We start from the raw sequence: 21015 nt of genomic DNA, 5'->3' as shown, positions 1-21015 counted from the left end.
ACTTGCCGATGTTGATTTTGAGTCATGATTCTAACTGAAACCACTGCAGGACCTGCTTCAGGTAGGTCAACTGATCCATATCGGCATCACAGAAAACCAGTGTGTCATCCGCAAAAAGCAAATGTGAGACTCATCCGGTACTGAGCACCCCAATCGGAGCTGAGAATCCTCTCAAGAAACCTCTGCCCGCCGCACGATCCATCATTTTGCTCAGAGCATCCATCACTAGAATGAATAACATGGGGGATAGTGGGTCACCTTGCCTGAGACCCCTGGAGTTGCCAAAGAAACCACACGGGCTACCATTAACCAGGACAGAGAATCTGACTGACGAAATGCAGAACTTGATCCATCCCTTCCATTTTTCCCCAAACCCCATCTGCATCATAATGAAGCCCAGGAACTCCCAATTGACATGGTCGAAAGCCTTCTCAAGGTCCAAATTGCATAGTAAGTCGGGTTCTCTATTTTTCCTTCTGGAGTCTACAAGTTCATTTGCCACCAAGGCAGTATTCAGGATCTGCCTACCTTCCACAAACGCATTCTGGGAGGACGAAACAGTCATGTCAAGAAGTCTGTTGGTAAGCACTTTAGAAATAATCTTGTAAATGCTCCCCACGAGACTAATAGGCTTGTAATCTCTGATACAAGATGCACATTCTTTCTTAGGCACAATAGTAATAAAGGAAGCATTGATACTTCTCTCGAAAACACCATTCGCATGGAAGTATTCAATGACTTCCATCAACTCCCCCTTGATGGTGTCCCAAAAGAGCTGAAATAAAGCCAAGGAGAAACCATAAGGCCCGGGAGCCTTATCGCCAGCACAACTCGACACAGCCTCGTGCACCTCCTCCTCCTCGAAAACCCTTTCTAGCCACTCGTTGTCTCCCTCCCCTATATGGTTGAACTCTATTCCCCCCAAAGTCGGCCTCCAACTAACTTCCTCTTTATATAAGTTCTCATAAAACCCCGCTATCGCCCTTTTTACCTCCTCCTCTCCCTCAATCCTCACCCAATCCACAACTAAGGACTCTATGAAGTTTCTCCTTCGATTTGCAACCGTTACTCTATGGAAAAACTTGGTATTTGAATCCCCCTCCTTTAACTAGAGCGCCCTCGATTTTTGCCGCTAACTAGTCTCCTGAGCTATTGCTAACTCGACTATTTCCCTCTTAACCTCCCCCAATCTCTCTTTCTCAGATTCATCTAACTCCCTCGCCCCTTTCCCTCTTTCTAAATCCCCCAATTCATGCATAAGCTCCCTCATTTTAACCTCTACCCTCCCAAAAACCTCCTTATTCCATCTAATAATATCTCCCTTGAGCAATTTGAGTTTCTTTGAAAGACAGTATGAAGGTGTCCTTGATACCCCGTAGCTTGTCCACTATTCTTTCACCTTGTCACTGAATTCTGACATTTTCAACCACATGTTTTCGAATCAGAAGGGTGCACGCACCCCCCTCACTATGCATCCATCTAGCAAAATAGGCAAATGATCTGAAGTCAACCTAGGTAAAGGAATCTACAGCACATTCGGCACCAGCTCATCCCATGAGGGAGATGTTAGGAATCTATCAAGTCTAGACTTTGAGTTGGAATCCTCCGCCTTGGCCCAAGTAAACCTTTCCCCTGATAGAGAAAGGTCAATGAGAAAGTGATCATTGATGAAGTCAGAAAACTCCTCCATGGCCCTCGAAATCACACTACACCCTAATCTCTCCTCCGGGAATCTAATAGTGTTGAAGTCTCCCCCTAGAACCCATGGAATATCCCATTCCCCCATAATATTGGCCAGTTCCTCCCAGAAAGACACCTTGGACCCTTTCCCTACCGGCCCGTACACTCCCCCAAATCCCCACTCCAACCCACTCACTCTATCTTTGACGAGAGCTGCCAAAGAGAAAATTCCCTTCCAAATCTCATTTACCTCGAAGCTTCTATCATCCCACATAAGTAGAATGCCCCCGGCACTTCTCGCTGCTGGTACCCAGTCATATTTTACCCAACTACCTCCCCAGACACTTCTCACGATCGCATCCGACAAAACTTCCATTTTGGTCTCCTGAAAACGAACTAGGTTGGCACTCCACTCCCTAACTCCCACTTTGATGATAGACCTTTTGTTAGGGTCATTCATTCCCCTCACATTCCATGAAAGGATCTTAACTTTCATAAGCGACAATAGCCCCCATTTCCCCACCCCCCCTAGCCGAGGTCCCTTTCTTTCTGTCACACATTCGCCCCCTTCTCTGATACATCACTATATCCCCTAAGTTATTTTGCTTAACACTTTTACCCAACTCCCTCCCTGCACTATCGTAAAGAGATTGTTGCTCAATCTCCCTCAACAATTCTAACACCCTATCTTTCTTTCCATCAACAGAAACACCTAGAAACTTCCCAAAGTTTAATAGTTTGTCCTCCATCCAGAAAGACATATCCCCTCCTCCGATCCTTGACGAAATTGGGCAGGCGTCTTCTATATGTACCCTTTCCTTGCTACTACCAGAGGAATACAAGACCATAGCATTGCTAGCACTAGGAGTTTTAACCTCCGAAAGGGTCTCACCATGTCCTTGAGGGGCAGCAACCTCTGAAATTAACAACCCGATGTTAATAAAGGAACCCTTGGCGGCATATTAACTGAAAGTACTGGTCCGACACTAACATTAATTGGGATATGCTCAACAATCTCCCCAGAAGAAGAAGAAACTTTAAGTGTGACCTCAGCACAGCTAAGCTCATGAGCAGGTGAGGGGTTGATGGAACCGGGTCCATCAGAGGCGGGGGGCCGTGGATTAACAGCACCATCCTTAGCCGGTTCTGCCTGCAGCAGCGGCCATCGTAGAGGGGCACATGTCACTAGAGCTCGGCGAAGGAGTGCCACTGTGTGAAGTACCATAGCCAGAGGAAGGAGGAACGACTGTTCCCATATGCTTAGGAGCCTTATCATGCACAATGGGCCCTTTAGGATCAATTCTAATGGAATTGGGGAAAGTTGTTGAGCCCATATGAGGAGGCCCAGGCCTATACTTGCTGAAAACTTGCCCGGCCCTATGATAAATAGAAGAGGATCGTCCCATTCTGCCTTTCTAGCCCGCATCACTGACCCATTCACGTCTTCTCCTCCTGTTAAAATTTTGTCTTCCTCCCCCAATTTCAAACCTCCCGTCTCTTCTCGATCTAACGTCTGATTCCAGCTTAATCCAGTGATCCGGTAAGCCTTTCCCTCCCCTCAGAGACTATTTCCCCTCCCCTCCCTTCTATTTGACCTTCCCTTTTCTTCCGTCGCTATCACAGACTTTTGTAAGAGATAAAATGTTTTATTTAAAACATCATCCATACATTGTCAGAATCCTTGAACTATGTCAAAACCGAAACCACGGTCGTGACCGACGCATAGAGAGATCGAATCCTCCAATAAGCCTACTCATATCATATGAAAAACTCCATTCTGTTTTCCAAGTACTATAATACTTATCTCAACATTGTACTAGTCAGCAAACATATCCATCCTTTACATGCGATCACCCAAACTTTCAATAATCACAAATCATCAAATAACTCTAATTTAGTATCTGTATGATGTACAATGGAATGTAAAATTAGAGTTTAATATACACACCATTAGTTTAAAAAATCTCACACTATCAGGCTGTCCAAGTGATATCTATAGGTAAATCTCCTTAAAATGTGAATATCGTAATCTTGAAAACAAGACAAGTTACTTGCTAAAATAGATAAAGATTACTTGATGGTATCAAAATTCCTTACACTAACCGTGTATATAACTTTAACTCAAAATAATAATGTCGTACACATTACTTAACCATAACAATATTAGATGAATGCAAAATGTAGTAACTATGTCTCAGACAGTGTACCTAACAAAGAAGATACTACACCCACACAGAACAAATGCAGCGCTCACCAGAGTGCACAGATAGTAAATCGCGCAATTGGCTGAACTTGGAATCAACGGTCGTATGTGTATCATGTATAAACGAGTGGAGTGAATCCACAACTTAGTGAGAGATAATGTGATACACAACTTACGGACGAGACAAGTTATTTCATCATATGCAATGATATTACGTATCTTGAAACATATATAATTGAATTTTCAATAACAGAACATAATCAAAATATCTCAAGCATCAAAATAGTCTGTAAATTGTATGCCAAAATTATAAAACATGTCTTATCATTAAATCATGATTTTATTTTGATAGTCATAAGTCATAATACTAAAACTCTTTAGGGCAGGCTAAGACCACTCTTTTGGGGACACCAAATAGTTTAAGTAGGAAATTAACAAAAACGTGATAGTTTAAGGGGTTTTTAGGGTATTAACTCATTCTTTTAATCTAATAGCTCATTTTACATTAATCAAACAGATTGTTTCACTCCAAACCCACCTGATAACCCATTTCTAATTTATTTGAAGACAAATCTCACAAAAACTATTAGAAAGTTAAAATAGGAGAAACTATGAAAAACGATCAATGATAAAAACTTCACATTGCAATTCACCGTGAAAAACTGACTGGAAACTCGACCCGAGTTTTGATAGGAGGCTGTGCATGGCGGCATTGGATACGGAGAAGATGGGCTACCAGAAAACCATGTTAATGACAAGAAATGTCTAGGTGTATATTTAGACATGAATAATCACTCTAGGATACATCTTTCTTTAGTTGCTTTTTTGGACTAGAAGCTAGATAAAGCTCGAACCTGTTAACAGATTGTAGAGACTCTTCCTGAAATTGCCTGAAATTGATGCTGTACGTACTAACACCAGCATGCCCTCGCAACAGAGCATTCTATGGCCGAGACTCTTCCCTCTCTTCTTCCTCCTAAGATTCCACCATACCCATCAAGAGCCAAGCTCTCCGCGTCCAAACCCCAGTAAATTTCTCCGGCAACCGAGCCCTCACGCGCCGCCAACTCGCCTGTTTTTCCGGCGAGATCTCAGCCACGCGCCGGCACGTGTGCCTTTTTCCGGCGACCTTTCAAATTTTTTTCTTCAGACAGCCTCTTCTCGAGGCATTTCCGAGCCATCCCGTGCCAGTTTCACCAAATTCCGACGATTTTTTCTTTTTCCGGCCTTTAAACCCCAGATTCTGACGATTGTTTCCTTTGATCAGTACGAGAAAACCTTACTCCCTTCGTATATACTGTTTTCACCCACTGTGAATACTGTTATTCTAACTATTGAGATTTTTTCCGGCCAGATTTTTCGGGACAACCGCATTTAGAATATGATGAATTGTACAGAGAGAAACTCTTTTTTCTCTCTAGAATCTAGAAAACTGAAAAACATGTCTTTTATCAAAGTTGTCTCTTGGCCAGCCCTAGAACTTGGGGGAAGATGCCATCGAAAGCTCGACGTAGGACAGGAGCCACACTTCTCGCTATCCGAGGAGCACACTCTAAGGCGCAAGGGTTTCTTGGAATCTAGTCTCATTGGGTCTTTCTCCAAATGGGTTGGTTCTCCGGAAGCTGTTAGGAACTGGGCAGCAAAGGCATGGAACGTCAAGGACGGGCTGAAAATATCGCAATTGGGGGACACTCAATATCTCTTTCGTTTTGTTGACAAGTCTCAAGCTTCAGAAATTCTTGTCAGAAGAAACAAGTGGTTCGATGAGAACTTTTTAAATCTAGACAGATGGGTGGAGCATGATGGGTGTCTTGACCCTCGTTTCACTGGCGAAACATTGATGGTCAACATGGTGGGTCTCCCGGTGCATCTTTGGTGTCTTGACCTATTCAAGAAGATAGGGAAAATCTGTGGGGTTTTTATTGATGTCACTTGCAGTTTACACGATCTCTCGCGAGTGAGGATTGTGGTGAGGAAAGGGGGCAGAATCCCTGTCTCCACTGTGGTGGAAGATGGCTACTTGAGTTATCGGATTTGGTTGAGCCCTGAATTTTGCCCTATCTTTATATTGAAGTGAAAGTTCAATATCGCAGAATTAGCTGGGACATTTGAAAGCCTATACATACTTTAAACTTTGTCATTTGAATACTCAAACTCGTGATTCCCTTGACTAATAAACACATGTCACCGTTTACCATGCCTTTGTGGTAGTGACAAATGTGATGTGAATCAAATGTGTGTCAATCAGTAAATGCGCGTGAATGCAATAATCTACTACAACAACAACAACAACAACCTAATATAATCTCACTAGTGGGGTCTGGGTAAGGTAATGTGTACGCAGACCTTATCCCAGTATATACTGGGATGACCCTCGGCATCCTTACCTCCAAGAACTCATAACCTCTTGGTTGGAAGTGCTTACCATCAGAGCAAGCCAGCTTGTCAGTGAATGCAATAATCTGATTAAAGAAAATACTTTATCAAAAGGAAAAAAATTAAAAAATGAAAAAGAAAAGGAAAAGAAAGACCCCTAGCGTATTAGTACTCATTTCCGCTCTCTTGCTTCTCTTCAACTTAAGCGAGGAGAGAGAGCACATCAGAGAGTTTAATTCCGGCTAAATTCGATATGAAGGTTGTGTAGTTTTACTTATATATTATGATTTTGGAGTTTCTAGAAATGGGTTATATGATTGGTTGCCGGCGAAATGGAGGTGGCAACTATTGGAGTTTTTCGGTGGTCAAAAAGCACTCACCACTCTAAACCACCGATGATCTGAAAAAAAGCCTATCATCGAATTCATCTTCGTCAAAACACAAAAAAAGGACAGATATTTGCAATAGTTTGGGCGGCCTCCATTGTTTCAAAACCATGAATTCCTATTGATTTTTTTTGAAATTCCAAAATTAATTTCTTTTACTAGTCTAACCATGAGCATAGTGGTGTTCTGAATTTGATTTAGAAATAAGAGAGAGAAAAAGAATATCGAAGAAAAAGAGAAAGAAGAAGAATAAAAATAAGGAAAGAAATGGAGGTGGGTGAACACAAGAAGGGAGGGTTACTGGGAAGTAGAGAAGTGTCAAGGTCTTTTTCCTCTCTTTCTTTTTTCTTTTTTTAATTTGTAACTTCTTTTTTTCCTGATTATTTATTTTAAAATAGGACCCACAAATAACACATGTCAAGTAATAAATAGTGTGGTATATGCCGTGTTGTACATGTCAGCACAATCGATATACACGCACTACTGGATGTATTTATTAATACTCATTCTGTCAAGTTGAAGTATTCAAATGAGAAAGTTTACAGTTCATGTATCAGCTTTTAAATGTTCTACAAGTCTAAGTGGCCATGAAGCCATTCCGCCTTAAATTAGACCTAGTTATAGTAGGTATAGTGACTTTACACTGTTATAGAGCGTAGAATTCAATTACTTTAATATTACAAATTAATTATTTTATGATTTTATATTTTTTCTGTAACATTACAAATTACTTATTTTATGAATTTACAAATTTACCCTTTCCCTAGTTCTCAGAAGTTAAAAAAAAAGAACAAACATTAATTGAATATTCAAAAGAGTTTATGTTATGTGCGCTAATAGTGTAAAGAATACAAAATAGTCTAGCCTTATTGACATCCCGTATCAATTGTTATGTATGTGAGGCAAAAAGAACATAAGCTTCGTCCTGAAAGGATAGTTAGACGGTTTAGAATTCCAATTAGATCATGTATCAATTGCTATGCATGTGATGTGAGGCAAAAGGGACAAAGCTTCTTCTTGCACGAAAAATCTATTGGTTAAAAGGTTAGAACTTGAAATCCTATGTAACATCTATTATTCAATTAGGTTCTTGTATCAATTGCAATGTATGTGAGGCAAAAAGGATAGTAGCTTGCTCTTGCACAAATTGTGTAGCAGTCATGAGGTTAAACTATAGTGTTAAATCTACTATTCAGTTAGGTAATTAGGTTCCCGCTTCCTATCCAACTATGTAAAAATAAAGACAACAGATACTGATCTTCAATCAATAAGTTGATGAAACTTTGTGATTATTAGAATCTTGGACCAAAATGATAAATCATAGATCATTTCTTGTTAGTTTCCTTATAGGAACTATATACTTCTGGTGCAGACGAGACCAATTAATTGTGAAGAATATTGGAACAGCTAGATGATTATAGTTCTGTATAAGGGACTTCAGACTTGAAGGGAGCATTGGCGTATATAACCGGTAAAGTTACTGCCATGTGACCAGAAGGTCACGGGATCGAGCCGTGGAATCAGCCTCTTACAGAAATGTAGGGTAATGCTGCATACAATAAATCCTTGTGGTTCGGCCATTCTCTGGACCTCGCGCATAGCGGAAGCTAGTACACTGGGCTGCCCTTTTATCAGGGGAATTCAGACTTGGCTTGTGAAAAATTGGGGCAGCTAGATGATTATGATGATCCTTGTATTATATGCAAACTACCATTATATGCGCGCACTTCCAAATTGGATTATTGATCTATCAAACCAAGTTTATCATGCAAGGACGAAGCACATTGATGTTCGGTATCATTTCGTACGAGAAATCATAGAAGAAGGTGGAGTCACGGTGAAGAAAATTCATACTACGGAGAACCCTGCTGATATGCTGACAAAAGTGGTGACTGCGGTCAAGTTTCAACATTGTTTGGATTTGATCAACATTGTTGAACACTAAAGATTGAAGATGAAGACACAACCAAAATTTGTTATTGAGAGAAAATTGAAGATGTGGAATTTTGCCAAGGTGGAGATTTGTTGAAATTGGCAAAAGTACCACATCGGTGGATGACAATTTTGAATGAGAATTTCACCCTATAAAAGGAGGCCTAATGTTTAGGATTTAAATACACCTCTCATTTGCCTTTTATCTTCTTAAGGCATTTGTATCTTCTCTCTTTAGTATTATTTCACTTGTAATTTTGGAGTGGAATAAAATATTGATTGTGTCCGAGGAAGTAGGCAAAATTGGCCGAACCTCGTAAATTCTGGTGTTCTTTTATTGTTGTCTTATTGTCTTGTTTATTATTTAGTGGTTGTCATAATTTTTGGTATAGTAGTTGTGACTCATTCACACTATATACATTTGGCTTCCGCAACAATTGGTATCAGAGCCAAGGTACTGTCTAAGTATGCTCTGTGGTTGCAGCATAGTCTGATCTTCCACATCAGAAAAGATCTATCTTGGTAACTGAGTCAAGGTTCTGTCTGAGTATGCTCTGTGGTTGCAGCTTAGTCTGATCTTCCACACCAGAAAGGAAATAATCTTGATTTGTGTCGTCAGCTACTAAATAATATTTGTGTCAAAATGGGAGACAGTAAACAAGAAGAATCTACATCAAGTGTCAATAATACGTCATCGTTGGCATCTTCGCTTATGACAAGAATTGTGTCAAATGCGAAATTTGCGGTAGAAATTTTTGACGGGTCAGGACATTTTGGGATGTGGCAAGGCGAGGTTCTAGATGTTCTTTTTCAACAAGGGCTAGATCTTGCCATTGAAGAAAAGAAGCCAGATGTTATTGGAGAAGAAGATTGGAAAATTATCAATCGTGTTGCTTGCGGTACCATTCGATCCTACCTTGCTAGAGAGCAGAAATATCCATACACAAAGGAAACTTCTGCAAGTAAATTATGGAAAGCACTGGAGGATAAATTTTTGAAGAAAAACAGTCAAAATAAATTGTACATGAAGAAGAGACTGTTTCGCTTCACCTATGTTCCTGGTACCACAATGAATGAACATATCACCAGTTTCAATAAGTTGGTCACAGATTTGCAAAATATGGATGCAACTTTTGATGATGGTGACTTGGCCTTGATGTTGTTGGGGTCACTTCCTAATGAGTACGAGCACCTTGAAACTACTCTACTCCATGGAAATGACGAAATTTCTCTCAGAGAAGTTTGTTCGGCTTTGTACAGCTATGAACAAAGAAAGGGAGAAAAACAGAAGGGCGGAGAAGGAGAAGAACTAATTGTGAGGGGTCGTCCTCAAAATCAAACGAGGACTAAGAAGGGAAGATCCAAGTCGAGATCTAGACCCAGCAAAGATGAATGTGCCTTTTGTCGAGAAAAGGGGCACTGGAAGAAAGTCTGTCCGAAGTTGAAGAATAAGGCCAGACATAACAATGGAAAGGCCATTATGGATTCAAATGTAGTTGATTGTGATGATTCAGACTTCTCATTAGTTACAACAGAGTTATCAACATCATCAGACATATGGTTGATGGACTCGGCTTGTAGCTACCATATGTGTCCCAACAAGGACTGGTTCGTGAATTTTCAAGAAGGAGAATATGGAGTCATCCACACAGCGGATAACAGCCCTCTTACCTCATATGGCATTGGTTCAATAAGATTAAGGAGCCATGATGGAATGATCAGAACATTAACAGATGTTCGATATGTACCGGGTTTGAAGAAGAATCTCATCTCTGTGGGAGCCCTAGAATCAAAAGGGTTCAAAATCATTGCAGAAAATGGAGTGATGAGAATATGCTCCGGTGCACTAGTGGTAATGAAGGCCAATCGGAAGAACAATAACATGTACTGCTATCGTGGTAGCACAGTTATTGGGACAGCAACAGTGACATCCAGTGATGACAAAGAGGCAGAAGCAACCAGGCTATGGCACATGCGCTTGGGACATGCTGGAGGGAAATCCTTGAAAGCTTTATCTAATCAAGGATTGTTAAAAGGCGTAAAGACTTGCAACTTGGAGTTTTGCGAGTATTGTGTCAAAGGAAAACAGACAAGGGTTAAATTTGGTACAGCGATCCATAATACTAAAGGCATTTTGGATTATGTACACTCTGATGTTTGGGGTGCTTCCAAAACACCTTCATTGGGTGGGAAGCACTATTTTGTAACCTTTGTTGATGATTTTTTCCCGAAGAGTGTGGGTGTATACAATGAAGAGGAAAGATGAAGTGTTGGGAATTTTTCTCAAATGGAAAACGATGGTGGAGAATCAAACAGGCAGGAGGATCAAGTGTATTCGCACAGACAATGGAGGTGAATACAAAAATGATCATTTCAATAAGGTCTGTGAAAATGATGGCATCGTCCGACACTTCACTGTCAGAAATACACCACAACAGAATGGAGTGGCAGAACGTATGAACCGGACTTTACTGGAGAAGGTACGGTGTATGTTGTCCAATGCTGGCTTGGGCAAAGAATTTTGGGCTGAGGCAATTACATATGCATGCCACCTCATTAATCGTCTACCATCTGCTGCTATTGATGGCAAGACACCATTTGAAAAATGGTATGGAAAACCTGCTGTAGATTATGACTCTTTGCACGTGTTTGGCTCAATTGCATACTATCATGTGAAAGAGTCAAAATTGGATCCGAGAGCAAAGAAGGCTATATTTATGGGGATTACTTCTGGAGTCAAAGGATACCGCTTATGGTGTCCAGAGACAAGGAATATTATATTCAGCAGAGATGTTACCTTTGATGAATCTGCCATAACAGATAAGGTGACAGTTGAAGATGTCAAACAAACTGGTGGTGCATCAAAGCAGGTGGAGTTTGAGGGAAAATTTATTTTTCCTACACAAGAAGCAGAGGAGGAAACTCATGAAGATTACCCTCTGGAAGAAGAGCCAGTAGAAAGGGAGATTCCAACTCAGGAACCTCGACAACAACTTGAATCAATAGCAACCAGCAAGCCAAAAAGGACAATAACGAAACATGTTCGTCTCATAGAGACAGTTGCTTGTGCAACCTCAATTGTAACTGATGGTGTTCCTACCACTTATAAAGACGCAATCCAAAGTTCAGAAGAAGATAAGTGGAGGATTGCCATGAATGAAGAAATGCAGTCCCTTCATCAGAATCATACATGGAAATTGGCCAATCTCCCGAAGGAAAGAAAGCAATTGGGTGCAAATGGGTATTTGCAAAGAAAGAAGGATTTCCTAACCAAGAAGATGTTCGCTACAAAGCAAGATTGGTGGCCAAAGGATATGCTCAAAAGGAGGAATTGATTACAATGAAGTATTTTCTCCAGTTGTAAAACATTCCTCCATTAGAATTATGTTGGCTTTGGTAGCACAGTTGGATTTGGAACTAGTTCAGATGGATGTAAAAACTGCGTTTTTACATGAAAACTTGGAGGAGGAAATCTACATGACTCAGCCAGAAGGATTCAAAGTTGCTGGAAAAGAAAATATGGTATGCAAACTTGAAAAATCGTTGTACGGATTGAAACAATCTTCTAGACAATGGTACAAGCGATTTGACAAGTTTATGTTGCGGCAAGGGTACAAGAGAAGCAAATACGATCATTGTGTGTATTTGCGCAAACTTAATGATGGTTCCTTTGTATATCTTCTCCTATATGTTGATGATATGTTGATAACTTCCAAGAATTCGGAAGAAATTGATAAGTTGAAGATTCAACTGAAGGAGGAGTTCGAGATGAAGGATCTGGGTGAGGCAAAGAAAATTCTTGGCATGGAGATAATAAGAGATAGACATTCAAAGAAACTCTGTTTATCTCAGAAAGAATATTTGAAGAGAGTACTACAGCGTTTTGACATAGATAAGAAGACTAATCCAATTAGTACGCCACTTGCTCCCCATTTTAAGCTAAGTACTACTATGTCGCCAAAGGATGAAACTGAACAGGAGTATATATCAAGGGTACCATACGCAAATGCTGTTGGTAGCTTGATGTATGCAATGGTTTGTACGAGACCTGACATTTCACAAGCCGTTGGAGTTATTAGCAGATATATGCATAATCCAGGAAAGGAGCATTGGCAAGCTGTGAAATGGATTCTACGGTATATTCATAGTACTGTAGATGTTGGGTTAGTTTTTGAGCAGGAAGGCAATCGGTCTGTAGTTGGATATTGTGACTCAAATTTTGCGGGTGATCTGGACAAACGAAGGTCAACTACTGGTTATGTGTTTACTTTTATAAAGGCACCAGTTAGTTGAAAGTCTACTTTGCAGTCAATAGTTGCTTTGTCTACAACAGAGGCAGAGTACATGGCTATTACAGAGGCTGTGAAGGAGGCAATTTGGCTTCAGGGGTTGCTAAAGGAGCTTGGTATTGAACAAAAAAATATTACAATTTTTTGTGATAGTCAAAGTGCTATTCAATTAGCGAAGAACCAAGTTTATCATGCAAGGACGAAGCACATTGATGTTCGGTATCATTTCGTACGAGAAATCATAGAAGAAGGTGGAGTCACGGTGAAGAAAATTCATACTACGGAGAACCCTGCTGATATGCTGACAAAAGTGGTGACTGCGGTCAAGTTTCAACATTGTTTGGATTTGATCAACATTGTTGAACACTAAAGATTGAAGATGAAGACACAACCAAAATTTGTTATTGAGAGAAAATTGAAGATGTGGAATTTTGCCAAGGTAGAGATTTGTTGAAATTGGCAAAAGTACCACATCGGTGGATGACAATTTTGAATGGAAATTTCACCCTATAAAAGGAGGCCTAATGTTTAGGATTTAAATACACCTCACATTTGCCTTTTATCTTCTTAAGGCATTTGTATCTTCTCTCTTTAGTATTATTTCACTTGTAATTTTAGAGTGGAATAAAATATTGATTGTGTCCGAGGAAGTAGGCAAAATTGGCCGAACCTCGTAAATTCTTGTATTCTTTTATTGTTGTCTTATTGTCTTGTTTATTATTTAGTGGTTGTCATAATTTTTTGTATAATAGTTGTGACTCATTCACACTATATACATTTGGCTTCCGCAACAAATATGTCATCTGGTAAAGGCATCAAATGTTCCCAAACCACATAAGAAAAAGCTGTATGATTTAGCCTAGGATATTCTGTATTCTAAAGTGACGAAAATAATAGAAGAATCATAATATACAGAGTTTTTTTTTACTTTTAAGAAAAATAGATCGAATTTGGAACATAAAGGATACTTTTGTTTTTAAGATAATTTTGCTATCTATAAGGACCTTTACTCGCCAACAAAGGAAAAAAAAAGAAATTGATGGATCGTCTGAGGATCAATCCATCAATTGAAGCCTCAACAGGTTGATGTGCATGCCAAAGTAAATGGTATATCAACCTTTATAGACGCTGTGCAAAGAAGATTATACAAGTTAAAGTCATTGGAAAAAATATATATAAAAGGAACTCAAGTGTACGAAAGAACTTAATCATACTCACAGCTAGAAGAAAAGGCATAAAAGTCTGAGGATCGATCCATCATTTCGTGCAATAACTCACAAGCTGCACTTTACCTTAAGCTTCTCTCCCACGAGCTGCAGTTTACCTCAAGCTTGTCTTCTCCCGTCATTTCTGCAACATATTCCTTTATCTTTAGGGCTGAATCTTTTAGTTGAGTGTTGCGGATCAGTGAGATAGACTCTAATGAAGCAATATCTCCAAAACTGTCCGGGATCTCCTTAAGTTCATAACAGCTATATATTTTTAATTCCTCGAGCACAGGAAAGAATTCCTCTCCAACCTGCCATTTAGAAAAGGACACCTCAAGCAATCCTAGCGATTTGAGATTCTCAAAGGTGACTTCTTCCATGTTCCATTCTTTACCCCCCTGGATGATTACGTATTGTAGAATCAGGTTTTGAAGGTTGGGTAGTGATCTCGCAATTCTTGACAGTGAATCGGATGTTAGATTAAACCTCGTCAACTCCAATTTTTTCAAGCTCGCAGGGAAGTGAAAATCAAACTGTTGTGTATGTTCCATGGACGAAGCACAATGAAAAGTTGCGGAAACTTTTTCAAGCTCATTAAGGACATCCAATCTTGGAAAACAAATCTGCTCTACTGAACAATCCAATGGTTCCTCAAATATCGAGAATTCAAGGCTTCGAAGATTGGGAAACCTTTTGAAAATATCCTCTGTGTCCTCCGAATGGGAAAGGGTGAGCCCGTATAATTCTCTCAAATTTTCCAACTTTGAGTCCTCTTCTAACACTGTTGGTTCGTCAATGTACAAATCAAAGACAGAACAAGTCATGATCCTCAAATGTCGTAGCTTTGCAAGACTCCAGATAGTAAGTGATAGTACCATGGTTGATCTGAAGTTATACACCATCAGAGTTTCAAGATTCCAGAGATTTGAAAATGACGGAGGGAGAGCTTCTGCTTTCGTGTGAATGATTAAGCATCTCAAATGAACAAGCATGCCTATTTTATTCAGCAAAGAATATGTCAACCATATTTCGTGCAGCTCCAACCTTTTAAGAAGCCTCAAGTGTCTTAGGTGAAAGTTGTAGGAAAGATGAGTGTCCCTCCCATATGCCTCCAAAGAAAGGAGGTGTTTAACATAAGGAATTTTCTTTTCTAGATTGCGCAGGACAAGATTTTCATCCGAATGATCATAATGTATGGTTAGACCACGTGGCATCAGATCTGAAGAAGAAGAAAGAAGAAGAACTTGAACTTATCAAGTAAAACAACTTTTCCTTTCTAGATTTTATGGAACAAAACTCATGCACAAGATCATGAATTCGGCAAACAGGGTACTCGCCATCTATCATATTGAAATCTATTACCAAGCTACTGGAAATTAACTCGCCCACATAAACCTCCAGTACTTCTTCCACACTCTTCATATCAGTATGTACAACAAGTCCTTCGGCACTCCACAGATGTTTCAATTTAGAGATTTCAATATTTTCGTCCTTTGGATATCTCGCAAGGTGAAGCAAGCACGGCTTTAAGTGATCTGATAAATTGTCATAACTTAATTGTATTACCTTCATCACTTCCTCTTCATCCTTAAAAATAAAGGATTTCAAATTATGTAAAACTTCAAGCCACAAAGCCTTTTCCTTTTCCTTGCTTGCAATGACTCCACCGATCAGATCAAGTACCAAAGGAAGCCCATCACACTTTCGTGCTATTTTTTCTCCAACATCCAATAGTTCCTCAGGGCAACATTCTTCTTTTCCGAATACCCTTTTCTCTAATAACTCCCAACTTTCTTTTGGTCATAGCAATCGAAGATTAAGAGGATCACTGTGGCGTTTTCCATGCAAAGCCACTTCCTTTTTCCGACTTGTTAAAATAATTCTACTTCCTTTCTGAAGTTCCTGAAAAGGCACTGTTAGCTCATCCCATGCTACAGTATCCCACAAGTCATCCAAGACGATAAGGTACCTCCTTCCATATAGCTTTCTTCGAAGATCATCATAAACATCAAAATCCTCACTGAATTTCATATTCGAACCAGTGACTTGATTATAAATTTTCTGCAACATCTTTTTCATGTCATACCCTTGGTCGACTGTGCACCATGCACGAATGTCGAAATGACTAATAATTGACTTATCATTGTATACTTTGTAAGCTAGAGTAGTTTTACCGGAACCCGGCATACCAATGATCGAAATGACGTCTAGCTCTGATGGTCCACTAGTGAGCTGCCTAATTATCAGGATTGTTTCCTCCTCAAAACCTACAGTTATTTGTCTAGTTAGCTTTTTTGATGACTTGCTTTCAGCTGACTTGTTGGAAGAGTTTGCGACAATAAGACCTCTATTCTTGAAGATCTTCTCTGATACCTCTTCTTTGATCAGTTTGATCTTTTCTATAGTATCGGGAAGTAAGAAGATAAGGTGCAAGAGACCATGATCTCTCAGAAGAATTGAATTATTGGCATGTTCTGCCTCATATGCCACATCTAGAACACGAGTCCAAAGATCACTATTCAATTCTTGCTCAACATTTCCGAAGAACAATCTTATGAATTCTATGTCTTCTTTCACCAACTCAATTTCTTGTTGTATCAAAGCAACTGAGTAAGCATTGGAATTGAGCAAGTCATTTAAGTTTTTGAGTAGAAGAGTCATGAAGAGAGGTCCATCACTGATGGGAAAGCAACGTTGAGATGAGTCTTCTGGGGCTTTCAAGAAAACATTTTTGAGATCTTCCTTCAAGAGTTTAATATTTTCCAGCAAGTCTAGACTTGCACAACTTGTTTCGTTCATATTCTCTTCATGCATTGAGATCTCTTCAAACATGCAAAAAAGAATGGAAACCTCCCTGGTAAATGCTACAACGCGTACCAAGAGACCAAACAATTTGTCTTGATGAATAACGCCCTTGGCTACATCGGTAAGAATAATCAATAGGAACTCTATCGTGACATGAATGTTTCGAGCTAAAGTGTTTGCAGTAATAGTATTAACCATGTGGTCCTGCAGATGAATCAGATATTCTCTAAGAATGTCTCGAGAAGATTCTAGGAGCTACATAATGAAGCATCCAACTTCTGCTGACTTTGAAGCTATCAAATGTGTAAAAGATATGTACATAACATCTAGTTCAACAGGAATAATCTTCACAAGTAAGTGAGTCAGCAAAGAATTGACTAGAGGTACTTCAAGTATTTTATCAGGTTCATCAATTATATCAAATTGATAAGCCAGAATAAAAAAACAGAAGTGTCCAACTATCTCAGGCATATGTTGAAAATATAGCAAGATATGTTCAATTGTCTCATGCTCAACGTAACCATTTACTTTCAGCCCGTAGAAATCTCTTAAATTGCCACATACCTTCTGAAGAAGCTCATACTGAGTCGTCAATAGGAAAAACCACTCAGTACAGCACTTGGGTAGATAATGGAGATTCACGAGGACGGTGTCCAAAAGTTCAACCAACTGATTCTCAGTCATGGTGGCACTTGATTCAAAGTGATGATGTGAGCTGATTATATAACTCTGGATATTTTCCAGGAGAGGAACGACATGATCCTTTAATTTAACCAGAATGTCATCTCCATCCCGATGAAAAAGTGAGTGAACCAGATCATGAACCTCATATGCTATGCAAGATATTTCAGCATTAAAACAATCCGAAACGAAATAACTAAGCTGGAAAACTGTCGACATAAATGTCAGTTGGACTGCCAGCTTTTCAATTTCATCCATGTCAAGAGCAATTTGATCTCCACCATTCCTTAACCTTTCTATGAAATCCAGAAGATTGACAATGTCCTTGCGAAGTACAGCACATGGCATCTGCCAAAAGGCCAAATGTTGTATCAAAGCAACATATTTACCATAACAAATTTTTCTCTAAATTAATAGGCAGCTAACTTAAATGTAGAGGGCTTTCTCCAAAATAGCCTACCAGGACAAAATCAGAAATAGTCCTACCGTTTCAAAAGTAATCGAAATTTATGCACTTATCATGTAAAGATCACTTATCATGTAAAGATAAAATCTGAACAAAAATACTCTTAAAAATCTGGAAGTATTCCAACATAATATGTTGGAGTTATAATTTTTTACATATGAGTTTCCACCATAATATGTTGGAATTTATAATATGTTGGAGTTCCATCATAAAATGCTGGAAGTTTATAGGCAGGGGCTCCATAATCGCGCATATTATGTTGGAACTTTCTGTGTGCTGGAGTTTCAACATAATATGCTGGAAGTTTATACGCAGGAACTTCATAATTCAGCATATTATGCTATAACTTTCCATGTTTCAGCAAAACAGCGATTATTTTTCAATGACTCCATAAACGCTGGCTATATATTTTTCAATTACTAGTCCGAAAACTGGCTAGCGCGTACTATTTTTACTACCGGATATGCTAAATATTGTTGGTCCTGTAGTTACAGCCCATATCACAAAGCAATAAAGCAAGCATGTCAAAGAAAGATGGTTTGCTTTGTATATGTTATGTACCCAAAATAAGGTGACCCAAATTCGACAGTGAAAAAGAAAAAGGGTTTTCCAATTTATCCTTTTGAACTTTCGCACCATCGAGTTTCTACAGATCTATCCATCCACAAACGAGTTGGTTACTCGTGCATTGGAAAAGCTTGTATTCTATTGAAAGATTACTTTACAGGTATGCACTTGGATGATTTAGTACAGAATTTCTTAAACCATTTTTTGTAGGGAGAGATGAAGAGAGGTAACAAGCAAAGGTAGCAAACACCCGTCATCTTCCTAATTATAACTAGGCACAATACATAAACATGCCCTCAAACTTGGCCTCTGCTAGCAAGTATGCACCTCCAACTTTAGGTGTGCACAAGTAGGCACCTCAACTTGTCCCTACTTTGTCATTTGAACACTCTAACTTATAAAATGATTATCTAGATACCTCACTGTTCCAGCGGCACCACTAACTCCACCATAACGACCTGACTGGTCGTTTTGAGAATTTATACTTTTTTTAGTAGTTTGAGGCTCGAGTATCTCCGCATGATGTATTATGATTTCCGTAAGTCATTGGTGTTGGTTTTCAAGTTATCCAGAATTAATTTGGAAGAATGAACTTCAAGATTTAAGCTTTGAGTTGGAAGAGTTGACCAAGTTTGACCTTTTAGCATTGGATCTCGGAATGGAGTTTCGTGGGTTCCATTAGCTTCGATGGGTGATTTTGGACTTAGGAGTGCATACGGATTGTAATTTGGAGCTCTGTAGTCGAATTTGTACGAAAATGGCGTAAGTTGAATTTTGGAAAGTTTGACTGGGAACGGAATTTTTGATATCGGGGTCGGATTCGGATTCCGGAAGTTAGAATAGGTCCGTAATGTCAAATGTGATGTGTGTGCAAATTTTGAGGCCAATCGGACGTGTTTCGATAGGTTTCGGCATTGGTTGTAGAAGTTGAAGTTCCAAAGTTCATTGATTTTGACTTGAGGAGAGATTCATTGTTTCGAGGTTGTAATGCATGAGTTGAAGCTCCGAGTAGGTTCATTTCGTCATATAGAACTTGTCTGCAAGATTTGGCGCCATTTGGAGTTGATTTGATATGGTTCGGATGTTTGGCTATGATTCTAGAAGTTATTGATGTTTTCTTTGATTTTCATGCATTTTGGAGTCCGATTCGTGATTTTAGAGGTTATTTTGATGTTTGGATTGCTCGAACGAGTTCGTGTTATATTTTTAGACTCGTGTGGGTGTTTGGTTTGAAGCCTCGGGGGCTCGGGTGAGTTTCGGATTGTTTTTGTTCAAAGTTTGAGTTCTGGTTCACGTGTCATCATATTTGCGATGTATTTGTCGCAAATGTGACAGTCGCAATTGCGAAGAAGCCACCGCATTTGCAAAAATTTGGTTGTTGGGAAAGATTTGCATTTGCGACGTGTGGTTGTCCGCATTTGCGAGGGACCCTGCCGTTTTTTCGAAGTATTGGACTTCACATTTGCGAAGTATTATGTCACAAATGTGACCTTGACATGAAGGCTACTTTTTCGCATTTGTGATATATTATCCGCATTTGCGAGGGTCGCATTTGCGAACCCCCTATCGCAGATGCGACATCTGCAACCTGCTAAGTGCTGAGAATTCCGAGACTTAGCTTAATTTTGATATATTTTGAACCCTATCTTCGATGTGAGGCGATTTTGTGAAGGGATTTTCATACCAACTCATTGGGTAAGTGTCTCTAATCAATTCTCAATACTATTTCATAATTTTACACAAGATTCAACATCAAATTCAAAAGATATATAGGGAAAAATTTGGAAATTTTGTCAAAACTTTGAAAAATAGAAATTTGGGATTTGAGAGTCGAATAGGACTCGGATTTGGAAACAAAATACATATTTTTCACTCGTAAGGTTATGGGAAGTCAAGACCTACCCTTGGACCCGAGTTTTGACCGGGTGGGTCCGGGAGTTGACTTTTATTGACTTTTTAGAAATTGAATAAAAATCACAGCTTTATTAATTAAAATTATTTTCCCTTGCATTGTATGATATATTTAAGTCGTCTTTGGATAAATTGAGCCGTGCGGAAGTGGATCTTGTAAAGAAAAAGCTAAATTGAGTATTTAATTAGCCGAATTGAAGTAAGTGTCTTGCCTAGCTTTGTTGAGGGAATTTTTGCTACTATTTGATATTGTTTGCTACATGCGGGGGTGATACATATATGAGGTGATGAGCATATATGCATGTGCCAAGGTTAACCATGCTCGGGGGTAATTATATTATAAATTGTATCTTGTACATTCACGTGATCTTCTTGCCTCATACCTCACTTGATTCCTAGGTACTAAGAATATAGTATTAAATGTTGGAACCTAAGATTTAGTTCATTATGACTTGATCAAATTTGATGGAATCCTGAGGATACATTGATGTGTTTAAGTCGGTCATCACTA

The 21015-nt window shown here is 39.3% G+C and overlaps 1 protein-coding gene and 1 pseudogene across 1 annotated transcript in view; both read right to left on the bottom strand.

The window, feature by feature from the left end:
• LOC104110857 (putative late blight resistance protein homolog R1A-3) overlaps window positions 1-21015 on the bottom strand; it is an 89740-nt gene that overhangs the window by 6556 nt on the left and 62169 nt on the right. The gene's annotated exons all lie outside the window — the stretch shown is intronic.
• On the bottom strand, window positions 14155-17908 carry LOC104120225 (putative late blight resistance protein homolog R1A-3; annotated as a pseudogene).

The sequence above is a fragment of the Nicotiana tomentosiformis genome, chromosome 5 (genome assembly GCF_000390325.3).
Source record: "Nicotiana tomentosiformis chromosome 5, ASM39032v3, whole genome shotgun sequence".
Classification (NCBI taxonomy): domain Eukaryota; kingdom Viridiplantae; phylum Streptophyta; class Magnoliopsida; order Solanales; family Solanaceae; genus Nicotiana; species Nicotiana tomentosiformis.
Note: the sequence above shows the minus strand (reverse complement) of the source record. Positions and strands in the feature narration are given on the sequence as shown.